At 35.1% G+C, this 14,406-nt stretch overlaps 1 long non-coding RNA gene across 1 annotated transcript; it reads right to left on the reverse strand.

The window, feature by feature from the left end:
- Positions 1-1,049: 1,049 nt before the first annotated feature.
- Positions 1,050-8,858, reverse strand: LOC131079978 (uncharacterized). Its single transcript, XR_009114099.2, has 3 exons — positions 8,773-8,858; positions 8,467-8,636; positions 1,050-3,168 (listed from the first exon to the last, which is right to left on the reverse strand). It is a non-coding gene; the product is annotated as an uncharacterized LOC131079978 (long non-coding RNA).
- Between the last annotated feature and the right edge of the window lie 5,548 nt (positions 8,859-14,406).

Below are 14,406 nucleotides of genomic sequence, written 5' to 3' on the forward strand. Positions count from 1 at the left end.
TGTTAGTGGAAACTTGGGAAGAAATGTGCAATCAAGACATGCAATGCCTCCATAACATTTAATGTTATAAACATACAGACTGGTATACAATTTGTATTTTTTTGGGGTGTTTTTTATGCCCCCTGCATCCTCAAGAGATCTCAATTCCTTAAATTTTCTAATCTGGACATGCCTCTCCATGCCCATCTCTCCAACGTGGATTCCACCGGAACAGAACTAAGTAAAATACTCAGTAACATTACCTATGATTTCTATTTGTTTGGTGATTTTAATCAGGCATTGAGATGAGATACTATGGTTTAATTTGTGGGCAGATAAAGTTAGAAATAACACAATATGTTCAATATCGAGTGATCAAACGATAGAAGGCTGAGATGATTCGTGGGCAGATGAAAGTAAGATGGATTAGTGCAAACAATAGAACACAATATGTTCCATACGGAGAGTTCATACTAAAGCGGATATGTCCAGTAGGATACAAACCCAATTAGTATGTTTACCTACAAAATTATTGAAAACTCAGTCATTTATGGCGTTGTTATGGTTTCAGAAGCAAAGTTTGGAAGTTTAGCAAAAGATTTTGGATGGCACGAACCTGATTATGACACAACTTCTACCCTCATAGATTTGGCCGATCCAACTAGCAAAGGTCACAAAGGTCATCTATAGATTTGACTGTGGGAACCGATCTTTCTCTGACCCAACAATCCCACAGCCCTTGCGCCAAAGAGACGCTATGGTTGGTTTTCAGTTGAAGATTTCTCTAGACTACACTCGCGTGGATTCATATTAGTTATAAAAAAAATGAAGGATGCTTGTGACCAATCCAACTGTGCAAATTCTCAATATTGCCTACTTAATTAAATCCATTTTTATAAAAGAATGATAAAAAACAGAAATTAAATCTTGGCATTGTGTTGCAGCCATTAGGAGAAAAAATCAATCTGAAAAAAATACTTCTAAAATCATCATATACAAAACTAATGACACTCGACTGCAAACAAGAGGCAGTTTGAACTTCCTTATAAGAGGCAATTTGACCCCTTCCAATAAAAAAGAAGTATTTTATTAAACACTGTACATTTAGACCTAGATAACACTTTTCTGCACTGTATCTCTAGAGTCTCTGCAATTTTAAAATAGCACAATCATTGCAAAAGGAATAACAACAGAATACCTATGACATTTAGAACTTTATGCAAGTTTTCAACTTGTTCAAGCTTTGTAAACTGCAGCAAATCATCTAACAGGTGGATGGATGGTTGAAATGAGGCACTCGTTAACTCTCTAGTGCCTTTAGGAGGATAATATGTCTTTTTGAAGTCAACTGATGTTTCTAATCAAATAAAAATGCTGAAAACTTTTGTAGCTTGTTCAATGAGATGGTGATGGAGGTGGGAGTCAAAATGTTATCCAGATAGAAATAGACAATGGCATTTGCATATTGTAGCTAGTAGACTTCTAAAGGTAAGACACCCTAAAGGAATGACTAGGAAAAGGAAAGACTGCAGCAAAGCATCTAACAAGTGGATGGACATTTGAAATGAGGCACTCGTTAACTCTCTAGTGCCTTTAGGAGGATAACATGTCTTTTTGAAGTCAATTGATGTTTCTAATGAAATTAAAATGCTGAAAACTTTTGTAGCCTGTTCAATGAAGTGGTGAGGAGGTGGGAGTCAAAATGTTATCCAGATAGAAATAGACAATGGCATTTGCATATGTGTAGCTAGTAGACTTCTAAAGGTAAGACACTCTATAATGGAGCCCTATCTTGACAATTTCCTTGAAAACAAAAGGAAACTATGCTAAGTGAAGAATATTGTGGATGATGAAATGAATGTCATCAAATACATCTGCAACCACGCATGGATCCCAAATCTCCTCGCGATATACAGAGTATAGCTAGTATGCACACATAATTTGCATGTTTAAGAATGTTTATCTTGTGATACCAGATCATTTATGTACCAACAAGATTAGCTAGTATGCACACATAATTTGCATGTTTAAGACTGTTAATCTTTTGTTACCAGATCATTTATCCACCAGCAAGAAACACAAACATATATAGCCAGATCGTTTATGTACCAACAATTTGCCAGAATGCACACATTGCATGTTTAAGAATATTAATCTTGTGTTGATCATTTATGCACCAACAAGAAACACAAACATATATAGCCAGTATGCACACATAATTTGCATGTTTAAGATTGTTTATCTTGTGATACTAGATCATTTATGTACCCACAAGATTAGCCAGTATCCACACATAATTTGCATGTTTAAGAATGTTTATCTTGTGATACCAGATCATTTATGTACCAACAAGAAACACAAACATATATAGTAACTTGTGAAAATCACACACAAAACAACACATCAAAATCAATGAGCATCTAGAAATCAAAAGCATCTAGAATAGACAAACATGCTCAAAGCATCCTCACACACAATCATCTAAGTATGAAATGGTTAATTCTTCTAACCAAGGACGTAATGAAGAAAAAGTGAATCAAAACAGTGCACCCCGAAAAGGGTTCATATTTAATCTTTTATTAAGAAGACAACAAACTCACTTGAATAAACACAGTGGCCCAAACCATAATCATATAGAGTTTAAATAACTAATATAGCAATAGCCCAGACCTTAAACATATGGAGTTCAAGTAACTAATATAGCAATAGCCTGGACCTTATTAACATATTACAACTGAATCACGTCCCATAAAAGGAAGCTAGAACTCTAAGAAAAGTTAGGTTTCAATTTTTAAGTAAAAAAGGCTTAGAAAAGTAAAACAACAGATCAATAACCTCAGAATGATAATATGCTATATCTCTAGAGTCAACCAGCAAGGAAATAGCCCAGACTTTAAACATATAGAGTTCAAGTAACTAATATAACAATAATGGGGACCTTATTAACATATTATAACTTAACCACGTCCCATAAAAAGAAGCTAGAACTCAAGAAAAGTTAAGGTTTCAATTTTCAAGTAAAAAAAGGCTTAGAAAAGTAAGACAACAGATCAATAACCTCAGAAAGATAATATGTTATATCTCTAGAGTCAACAGGAAGGAAATATACCAGATTCTGTCCATAATCATATGCCAGCAAGAGCATATGATGTTGTTTTGCAAAATCGTTTTTGCATGCGGTACTCCATGCTGCATACAACCATATATGAATCATTACAAAGAATAAATTCTTCCTTCTTTGTAAGGAATAAACATTTTAATATGAAACAAAATTACAAAAAAATCCAAGCATAAGTCATCCAGATTAAAACAGTGAGTTACAGAACTCGACTTGAATTGTAGCTGCAAGCCCCTTCTTGACCTGTGCCTGCTAAGCAGCTGTTCAATGGCCTTCATCCTAGTCTGCAGGTTTTGTTGAATCTATTGCAGTAGAGAGAGACATTTGGCCTGGTTAGAACCTTTACAAGACCACAGAGCAATGGAAGGATGCAGAGTTATCATTTCCCAGGTAAAGGTGAAAGAGACTGGGAGAGTTACATCAACAGGAAGATCGATGGAAGGAATGGATTTGATTCTAGGAGGGGAAATCAGTAAAGCAAGATATCTGCATTTCTGAGACATACTGGGGCGATTGACATAGCTGATCCTGTTTGGCTTGACAGGTAGAAAAAACAGAGAGAATGGAGTAATTATCTTTTACATTTGGATTGTACCGAGCTACACCTTTTAAGATGGGAAAAGGGCAGGGATTTTACTCTGTAGAGCAAAACACTCCTAATATAATGATTTGTTGGGCACCATTAGCTTTCTATCTGCATCAGGACTGACAAGGTTGTGAACCTCCATAGCAGTGTTGTTGGATCTAGCAAGATAACTGCATTTCTGAGACACACTGAGGTGATTGACATAGCTGATCCTGTTTAGCTTGACAGGTAGAAAAAACGGAGAGAATGGAGTTATTATCTTTTACATTTGGATTGTACCGAGCTACACCTTTTAAGATGGGAAAAGGGCAGGGATTTTATTCTGTAGAGCAAAAACACTCCTAAGATAATGATTTGTTGGGCACCATTAGCTTTCTATCTGCATTAGGACTGACAAGGTTGTGAACCTCCATAGCCATCTTCCTGTAATATGTTTTCAGAGAAACTTACATAGTTGGATACATCAATATCTGCAGTAACAAACACTCCTTTCTACATTGAGCTAAAAGGCAGTTACTATTTATCATGTATATTGTTGATGCAATATGAGTAGCAAGGGATAGATAGTTGAATTGAAGCAATCTAGAGAAATTCTTGCATTTAATGCATGTTGACTGAGGCAAACAGTCCTTTTTGTATCAAATGAAAAGCAGAATCTAGATATCCATAGCTATCCATAGCTACCAAATCTTGCTGGATCCAGATATTTTCAGCAGGTTTTCAATTTTTATAGAATTTTTACTGTTTTTTTTTTTTTGAAAATTTTGGATTCCTGAACAAAAATCCATTTTCTCAAACCTGGTAACTATGCTTATTTTAACTGAAATAATTCTGTCCATATAAGATCTAGGAAGACTACAACATCTTCATTTTCTGCCTATGCTCGTTCCCATTGCATTGACTATAAGATGGGATTGGTCATAGGGAATACTGTGTGCAATGGGAATGCTTGGATGCTATGAATGTCTACCCCATGTCTAAAATAAATTTTTCCATCTAATGAGCCTGATCTTGTGACTGCTAGTAATAATAATATTGTAGTGAGTTGGCATCTAAGGGTGGAACGTATATGCCATTGCTTCTTTTTCATCTATGAATGTCTGCCCCAAGTCTAAAATATTTTTTTTCCATCTAATGAACCTGATCTTGTGACTGCTCATAATAATGATAATGTAGTCGGTTGACACCTAAGGAAGGGTCGTATATGCCATTGCTTTTTTTTCATACATTTGTCCAGCTATCTCCACTTGTCTTCAGTTTTTGATAGTGTAAATAATAATGTCATATTTTTTAAAGTGGATTTACCCAGGTGGTTCACTGCCACATCCTTGGCATGCTAAATTGCTGCCAGTCATACATAAACAGCAGCTTTTGTCCATTCTCTTTGCAATATTATAAATAAACATAATTAATTTGTTAGTGTAAACCCTAAACATAGTATTAGAAATAAGATTGTCGATATTACAAGCTTTGTTTCTCCTGCACTGGGTATTTTAAAATATCACGTTTAAGAATTGGCTTCTTATTTATAACATCTGATCTAATTTCTTTGTAATATATTAATTTAGACTAGTTTCTAAATTAGAAGTAATAAATCTTGAACTAGAATGATTTCATTGAAATGCTCAACATAATCGAACCATCAGTTTAATAAAAAACAAAATATAATGGCAATGAGAAATTTTGGTACATTTAAGGGTGATTAATTTATACACTCCCATTAGTGCTGCGAAGAACTATGATTTAAGGTTCTGTCTAGAATCAAAACTGGAAAGAGTTTATTAATTTATACACTCCCATTAGCGCTGCGAAGAACTATGATTTAAGGTTCTATCTAGAATCAAAACTGGAAAGAGTTTAAAGCTGTGCATTTTGTTCAACCAATTAAAAGATTAGGTACTATCACACAATAAGATGTGAGATATCATTGAGCCCCATTCAATCTTCACTATGATTTAAGGTTCTATCTAGAATCAAAACTGGAAAGAGTTTAAAGCTGTGCATTTTGTTCAACCAATTAAAAGATTAGGTACTATCACACAATAAGATGTGAGATATCATTGAGCCCCATTCAATCTTCACTATCCAAAAATAGCCATGTTTCCAAATTACAGGCAGTGGATCTTGAAAAAGGATGGATTTCATAGAAACAATCTACATTGTCGAGGCACATACTAAATAACAAACACAATATATCATATCAGATAATGGAAGAACGTGATCCACAGAGGCAATCAATTTCTGCAACCTCATTAGTACTGTTTACTGTATAAGAAATATGATTTAAGGTTATGGAATACCTTAGCGAAATTCCCAGAGCTTACAAATATCTGTCAGCTAGGCTTATATCATTAATAACAGTTGCTTACATTAGCTATGTTCAAATCTAATAGAAAAATCTGTTTAAGGCCAATATCACACACAAAGACTGAGGCCAATGGAGTAAAACAATAACTAAGGATGGCCCTGAAAATATAACCATGTTTCCAAATTACAGGCAGTGGATCTTGAAAAAGGATGGATTTCATACAAACAGACTACATTGTTAAGGCACCTACTCAATAACAAACACAATATATCATATCAGATAATGGAAGAACGTGATCCACATAGAGGCAATCAATTTCTGCAACCTCATTAGTACTGTTTACTGTATAAGAAATATGATTTAAGGTTATGGTATACCTTAGCGAAATTCCCAGAGCTTACAAATATCTGTCAGCTAGGCTTATATCATTAATAACAGTTGCTTACATTAGCTATGCTCAAATCTAATAGACAAATCTGTTTAAGGCCAATATCACACACAAAGACTGAGGCAAATGGAGTAAAACAATAACTAAGGATGGCCCTGAAAATATAACCATGTTTCCAAATTACAGGCAGTGGATCTTGAAAAAGGATGGATTTCATACAAACAGACTATATTGTTAAGGCACCTACTCAATAACAAACACAATGTATCATATCAGATACTGGGAAATTGTGATCCACATAGAGGCAATTAATTTCTGCAACCCCATTAGTACTGTTTACTGTATAAGAAATATGATTTAAGGTTATGGTATCCTACCTTAGCGAAATTCCCAGAACTTACTAATATCTATCAGCTAGGATTATATCGTCAATGACAGTTGCTTACATTATCTATTGCTCAAATCTAATACACAAATCTGTCAAAGGTCAATTTCACACACAAAGACTAAGGCCAATGGAATAAAACAATAACTAGGGCTGGCCCTGAAGATCACCGTAAACTAATCATTACACAGAAGCAGGGGACTTCAAAAAAGCAATATCGCAATGAAAACTGAGTAAGCAAGACTATGGAGTTTCCATGGGTGTCGGAAACTAAACAGAATAGTATGATTTAATCATATCAGAAAGTAATCAGTAAAAAAAACGGGGGCTGCAAAAACTAATCATTCAATGGCAAGTGAGGTATTCTAAAGCAACTGAAAACAGGAAAATTTATAAGATAACCAAGAAACGGGGATACTTCATTTTATCATTCAATGGCAAGTGAGGTATTCTAAAGCAACTGAAAACAGGAAAATTTATAAGATAACCAAGAAACGGGGATACTTCATTTTATCATAACCGAATGACTTGAGAGAAAATACCATTTCATAGAAATAGTATCAGATTCGGAACCAAAATTGCCATTAAATTTAGAATCAGCCAAATCAGTAAAAGGCTCTTACCACACAAAAAGACTCCAGAGCTCATGGAGTGTACTAGAAATGGGAACATTCAGAAAAGGTAATCAAGGAACATGAGGAGTTCATATTGCAATCATTAAACCGAAGAAAATAACTTTAAGAACCTAAGACAAATCGTGAGAAATAGGAACAGTGTTAGATAGCATACAACAATATTCAGAACTACCAAAGGTCCTTGCCACACAAAAAGGACCTAGGGTCTATGGTGTCCCCTGGACTCTCAGAAACTAAATATAACATTATCATATAAGTGGGGCCTGGACCTGAAGCTCATCAGAAAGTAATCATTAGACTGATAGGGGGGCTTAAAATAATCCTTAAAATAATCATTCCATGGAAACTAATGAATCCTAAAATATTCAGAAACAGGAAAATTCAGGAAACAGAACTTCATAATATCATCATAAAATAAAAGCGATTGAGTGTAGAAAAATATTAGTGTACGAAAACAGTGCCAAAGTGCATATACTACTTCTAAATCTCCATGTAAATTTAGAGTCGGCCAGATTTATAGAAGGCCCTTGCTACACAATAAGATCCTAGGGTTTATGAATAGGATATTGAATAGTTGATGAAAGAAAACACTCAGGACTGACCAGTTATAGTGTCCGACTGGACCAGGGTCCACTTAATTTGTGCTTTTGTGGCCTAATTGGTGCAGATTTTGCCATATTCTTAAGTGTTTTAGAGTGAAGGTGATAATTATTACTATGGTTGTGGTAACTGGTAGGCACGTTTCAGGATTTTGATGGAAGGCATAGATGTTTGAGCGAGGTTGTTGGAGGAAACAAATACTGGAGAAATCAAATTCATCAACGCTGCCTGATAGAGACTTGGCTTAATTGGTCTCCTATGATGTGGAAGATGACTGGACTTTTCCCCAAGCCAGAGATCTTGGACATGCTCGTTATGGGTATGCCTTAGTTTGATGTAGCATCTTAGGATGGATCTCAAAGAGTTCAATTTTGGTATCCTGAAACAGACATGTGCTCAGGAGAATAGTACTGAAGAATGCAAACAGAACCTTTACAACTTTGAGAAGAAACTGTTTCAAGGAGAACCTGAAATCCTGAAGGTCTTGGAGTCGCATGGGAATCTGGAGGAGGCCATTCTGATATGGCATATAGCTACCACTTTATGTTACAAGCAAGAGAATTGCCATCATAAAGTAATCGTTGGAGTGAAACAGGGGGATTCCTTAAAATAATCATTCCATGGAAACTGATGAATCCTAAAATAATTAGAAACAGGAAAATTCGTCATATAACAGGACTTCATAAGATCGATCATAAAATACAAGCAGACGATTTGACAGAAATATCATTAAACAAAACAATTCCAAAGTGCATATAATAATCTTAAATCACCATATAAATTTAGAACCAGCCAGATCACAATAAGGTCCTAAGGTTTACGGAGTCCCCTGGTCTATCAGAAACTAAAAATAATAGTATCATATTGTAGTCACATAAATCTGTCCACTTAATTAAATGAATATTTAATATTTATTTGATTATTTAACCATCAATTAATAATTAATTAAATTAATATATTTAATTAATTCATCTTAACCCTATTCTCCTATTAATTAAATAAATTATTCAATTTATTTGATTTAATTCACTTAACCAAATTCAGACCATTAATTAAATAAATAAATCATATTTATTTAATTAAATCTTCTCTCACATTTAAATAAATTAATATTTATTTAAAACCCCCAAAATCTCACCTCTCACATTTAAATAAATTAACATTTATTTAAATCACCTTTATCCTCTACCCACTTGTATTTTCCTACAAATGCAAGTTGCACAATTATTTTAAATAAATAATTTATTTAAATCACCTTTATCCTCCACCCACTTGTATTTTCCTACAAAAGCAAGTTGCACAACTATTTTAAATAAATTATTTATTTAAAATCCTATTTATCCTCACCCACTTGAAACCTTTAATGGTTTCCCTTAAAGTAGTCAAACTTGATGGCTTTAAAATCTTCAAACTTGATGGCTTCCTTCTATAGTCTTCTTAAGACTTTAATGGTTTTCCTTAAAGTCTTCAAGCCTTTAATGGTTTCCCTCAAAGTCTTCAAGCATTTTAATGCTTTATCTTCATTTTTCTCATTTAAATAAATTAATATTTATTTGAATATTTATCCAAATGCAAATTACACCATTTAATTGAAATAAATGATTTTATTTTAATTGAAAATACCAAAATTTCTCCCACTTGCATTTTCCTACAAAATCCACTTGTATGCCTAAACCCCTTCTAGATTCTTCTAAACCCTTCCTAATTAGCCTAATCCATCCCCTAAATATTGTCACATTCCTAAGCAAATTGGAGTCACTTCTCAAAGACTCCAAAGTCTTTGAAAAGCAATTAATGCTTTGTGTGTTCAACAAATTAACCCTCAAAGTCTTGGATAACCATTGAAGGCTTTCAACCTTCAACCACTTAATCCCCAAAGTCTCCAATAACCATTAATGGTTAATTCAACCCTCCCACATGGTTAAAACATTTGTTTTGACTCAACTTCTACCCAACCCAAAGGTCTCATCAAACCTTTAATGCTTTGACCATGATTATCTCTTAATCATTTGCACAAAGGTTTATCCTTGGATTAACTCTTAATCCAATGGGTAATCTTAATTTAGACTTGACCCTTACCTTCTAGATAACCATGAGGTCTTCTCAGGTCTTTAATGCCTCCAACCTCTTCTCTCAACCCAATCCTATGTTGAAACTTGTCACCATTTTATTGGTGCCAATTGTGCACATGGATCCCCAACTTTCAATCCTAACCCTTGTTAAGATTGCTCAATCTTAACCCTTCATTTCCCTATTTCTTCTATAAATAGAACCCTTCTCCTCAAGCAAAAGGAGAAGCATTTTAGAGTATTGTTGTTATACTGGCATTAGCATAGAGCTTTTTCATAGCATCACTATCTACTCTAGCATAGTATTTAGCTTTTCATTTCATATTTGAAGCTTAGTATTAAATCTCAATCCTCCATAAGCATCCATAGTGCAAAAAGCTGCTGAGAGCTACACTCATTTGGGACTTGGAGAGGAGAGGAACAAGGGAGGAGCAACTATGAGCATCTTGATTAGCTATTTCATTTTATGTTTATATGCTTTCTATTTCATGCTTAATATCTCTCTTGATATGCCTGTTTAGGATAATCTTTTGTTGCTAACACTAACGTTTGTTTCTTGTGCTCTTGTGTGTGTTGCCATCAAACAGATTTTCTAATCCTTTTTGCAGAGCATCATTTGGTGAACCCGACGTGAATCCGAACACCAAAAAGATCATTTTTATTTTTTTTTAACCAATAACATGTTTGAATGTTGAAAATGTCACACAGGTTGCGATTTTGACACTGTTTTGGTGCGTTTGGCATTATTTTGGCGCTATTCCCCCTGTTTCAGTGCTTTTCCCTTCTCTGTCTTTCCCTTTCTTTTAATACGTTTGTGTTAAATAGTGCCTCTGTTCAAACGCAGACTAGCGCTATTGTAACAAAACGTTGTACAAATCACCTTATAACCAAAAAAAAAAAAAAAAAATTAGGCTTGTAGAAGCCCACCAAATAGGCGGATTTTACTAACTATTTTTCTCTTTTGTGCAGATTTAAATTAGATTAAAAAGTAGATTTATATTTTTTACTAACTTGTTTTTTTGAAGTTGGTTTTAAAAATGAATTCACTTTTTATTTTGGTTTAAAATTAACTTCACATTTCAAATTTGGGCTTTTAAAAAAAGAATCACACATTTGTTTGGGGCTCTTAAAAAGAATTTCATTGTTCCAAGGTAAAAAGAACCACAAACTTACACAAAAACAACTTTTTTTTTTTTTTTTTTTTTTTGCAAGTTAGGAAACAAACTTCGTTTTGGTGCTTAAAATAAACAAGGCAAAATTTATTTCTTGCATCAAGATAAAACTCACAATCCACACTTCCATTTTTGGTGCAAATAAAATTCACAATCAACTTGTCTCATTTTTAAAGCAATCTTACTTCATGCAAACGTGTTTTTCATTAAGTTGACCAGGATTTTCAAATTCTAGTTTACTCAAACAATTGCCTTTGAAAATTAAAAAGAACACCATGATTGTTGGAGCAACATCTCCAAATAGTTAGATCACATTGCAATGATAGATTAAAAAGAACAAGTGTTTTTCGTGCTTGGCACACTTGTGCAAAGAGTTGGTCGAGTGGTCCTACTTCTAACACACACTATCCTCTCCCTTGGCTTTCGTGGTCCTAGGTGCAAGAGAAAAGTGTTAGTAACGCTCAAATTTTATCTTTTTAAGAGAGGCCTGCCAAGGGATCGATACTCTTGGGAACGACCTCGAGCGGTAAATCCTTCGAGCCGCTATAGAAATCAGGTGAGAGCGAAAGCTGTAGCCTTGGGTATAGCTGTTCCTACAGTGTAACTGGCCGAAAGGACAAATGGGCCCCACCACCAGTTACAAGGCTCTTAAGTGAGTCACTGCAGAATGAACTTATGTCCAAAGCCATCGAACATGACTAAACACCTTTAAGTAGTAGCCCACCTGTTCTATTGATTGAGGATATTTGAGGTATAATTTAGTGCAAGAGCATAGATGGTTTTGCTCCCAAGATACTCACCATACATATTTCCTTGAGTAGAAACATAGCTTTTTGAAAAGTCACTTGTGGCTTGATAAAAGTGGTGACTCCCCCATCATAGGGATCATCTATTTGTTATGCTCGTGCAAGACTTAGTATATCACATCCTTACCTGCCACGACGAGATTCATAAGGTATGTAGTACCAAAGTTGAAGAAATATCAAGATGTGGGCTAAATTTATCACAACTGGCCATTTGACCTTAGGGATAAAAAATGTTTGAAGTGTGTTCGTTTTACAGACCTAGTGCAAATTGAGCCGACTTCAGGCTTTGGAATTATACCTTAAAATAAATCAAAAGGAAGGGTCAAAAACAAGTCCAAGGATTGGGTTGATCTAGACCCATACTCATTTGTGCCTTTTTAGGCAACATTCTTGTGTTTGTGTGCTTGCTTTGTTTTCTTGTCAAGGAAAAATAAAAAAAATCAATCCCAAAAACAAAGTATTCATCCAACATTTCTCAAAAACAAACAAAAATACCAAGAACAAAGTACAAACAACAAAGAGACAAAATTTATGACCATTCTTCACATCTTGCGAAAGAAGCAGTGTCATCAGAATACCAACTTGAAAAGGAGACCATTAAGCTCAAAGGCTTTGATCAAAAGGAGGAAATTCTTCTATCTCAATAGACAAATTTTTATCTCACATAGAGTCTTTCTACATCGCATGCGTCTATATCTTCAAGGTAAAACAAACGAGTTTGATTCAGAATCATTGAACCGCAGAGCTTTTATGCAATATAGAGCTCTGAGTTATCACAAAAATCAAGGAGGAAAGATTAATCCCAACTTCTTCCCAAACATCTGTATCACCTACAACACAGCTCGAGAAGTGCCACCAACGCCCGAAAGGGAAGAAGTAGAGTTTGTTCCATTTGTAACACAAAGTTTTTATTGAAGTTGAAAACAAAACATCCATCATCTCATTCATACATCATTATTCCATCATCAATTCATCCCAAAACTCTCAAAACATTAAGAGGTTCTTGTCCCAAGTTCTCTTTTTAGATATTGCTTGAAATCAAACACATCACATCACTTTTTAGATTGTTTCTACATCTAGGATAAGCTCATCCTAAGAGACACATCTACGCAGGTTAAAACTAGTTCATGAGTGAATCCTCTCATTGCTAGGTAGTCAAAATCTGTAACACATCTCAGATTTCTCTACACCTTATCACATCCAAACTTATCAAACAAACAAGCAATTCAAAGAAAGGAATTTCGGTTACATCTACCTTAAAAGTGCTAGAGATCCCCATACAACACAAATCACCAATCATCAATCTTTCATCACCAACTCATCATCATCTTCAATCAACTTCAAAACAAACTTGCAAACAAAATGGCTCAAACCCGATCACGATCAAGGCAGCGAGAAATAGAAATTGAGGAAGAAGAGGACAACCTCAATGAATTTCAAGAAGCACTTGGAGGAACTGGGAATGATGAAAACCCAGGTACACCCACTCCTTCAACAATCGAAAGGGTTCAGCATAACCCTCATTTTAACAGATTATTTGATGAAATACTAAGGAGCAACGCAGATGCTCACTTCTTAAGACTTGCTCAAGAAGGAGCCAAACTCCCCTCAGACTTTGATCTTGCCCAATTAAGACAAGCATCAGAAAGACAAAGTCGCCATGAGGAGGAAAGGCATAGAGATCCCATCAGATATAACATCCCTCGAGGTAACCCACCACCTCCTCCTCCAAATGAAATGGAGATGTTGCGGCAACAAGTCGCGAATCTCGCCCAACAACTTCATAGTGGTGTTAAGACCAATCAATTTTCACTTAACGACATCTGTCCCTATCCGTTTGATAGGAATCTTTATATGCCACCCTTTCCACGCGGGTTTGAAACACCCAAATTTGAAAAATATAGAGGAAAGGGGGATCCCCGTGATCATGTCCGAGAATTTCATTCTGCTTGTCTTGAAGTAGCTTATGAGGACACATACCTAATGCGCCTTTTTCCCCAAAGCTTGGGAGGAACAACCACATCATGGTTTTCCCGACTTCCAGGTGGCATTAGAACATTTGAGGAACTCATCCAGAAGTTCCTATCTCATTACTCTTATAATATTGAACGCGACATCACCATGGCTGATCTATGCAACACCAAACAAAAACCAGGTGAATTATTCTCAGTATTCCTGCAACGATGGCGCCAAATGTCTAGCAGACGTTCTCTTCAGTTACCTGAAAGAGAACTAGTGGAAATTTTCATTTCCAACTTAAACGAAGAAATGGAATTTCACCTGGATGTCAAAGACACAGACTCTTTTAATGATATGATCACCAAGGGTATAAAATGTGAAAGGGCACTCATCAAAAAAGG

The sequence above is a fragment of the Cryptomeria japonica genome, chromosome 10, assembly GCF_030272615.1.
Source record: "Cryptomeria japonica chromosome 10, Sugi_1.0, whole genome shotgun sequence".
NCBI lineage: Eukaryota > Viridiplantae > Streptophyta > Pinopsida > Cupressales > Cupressaceae > Cryptomeria > Cryptomeria japonica.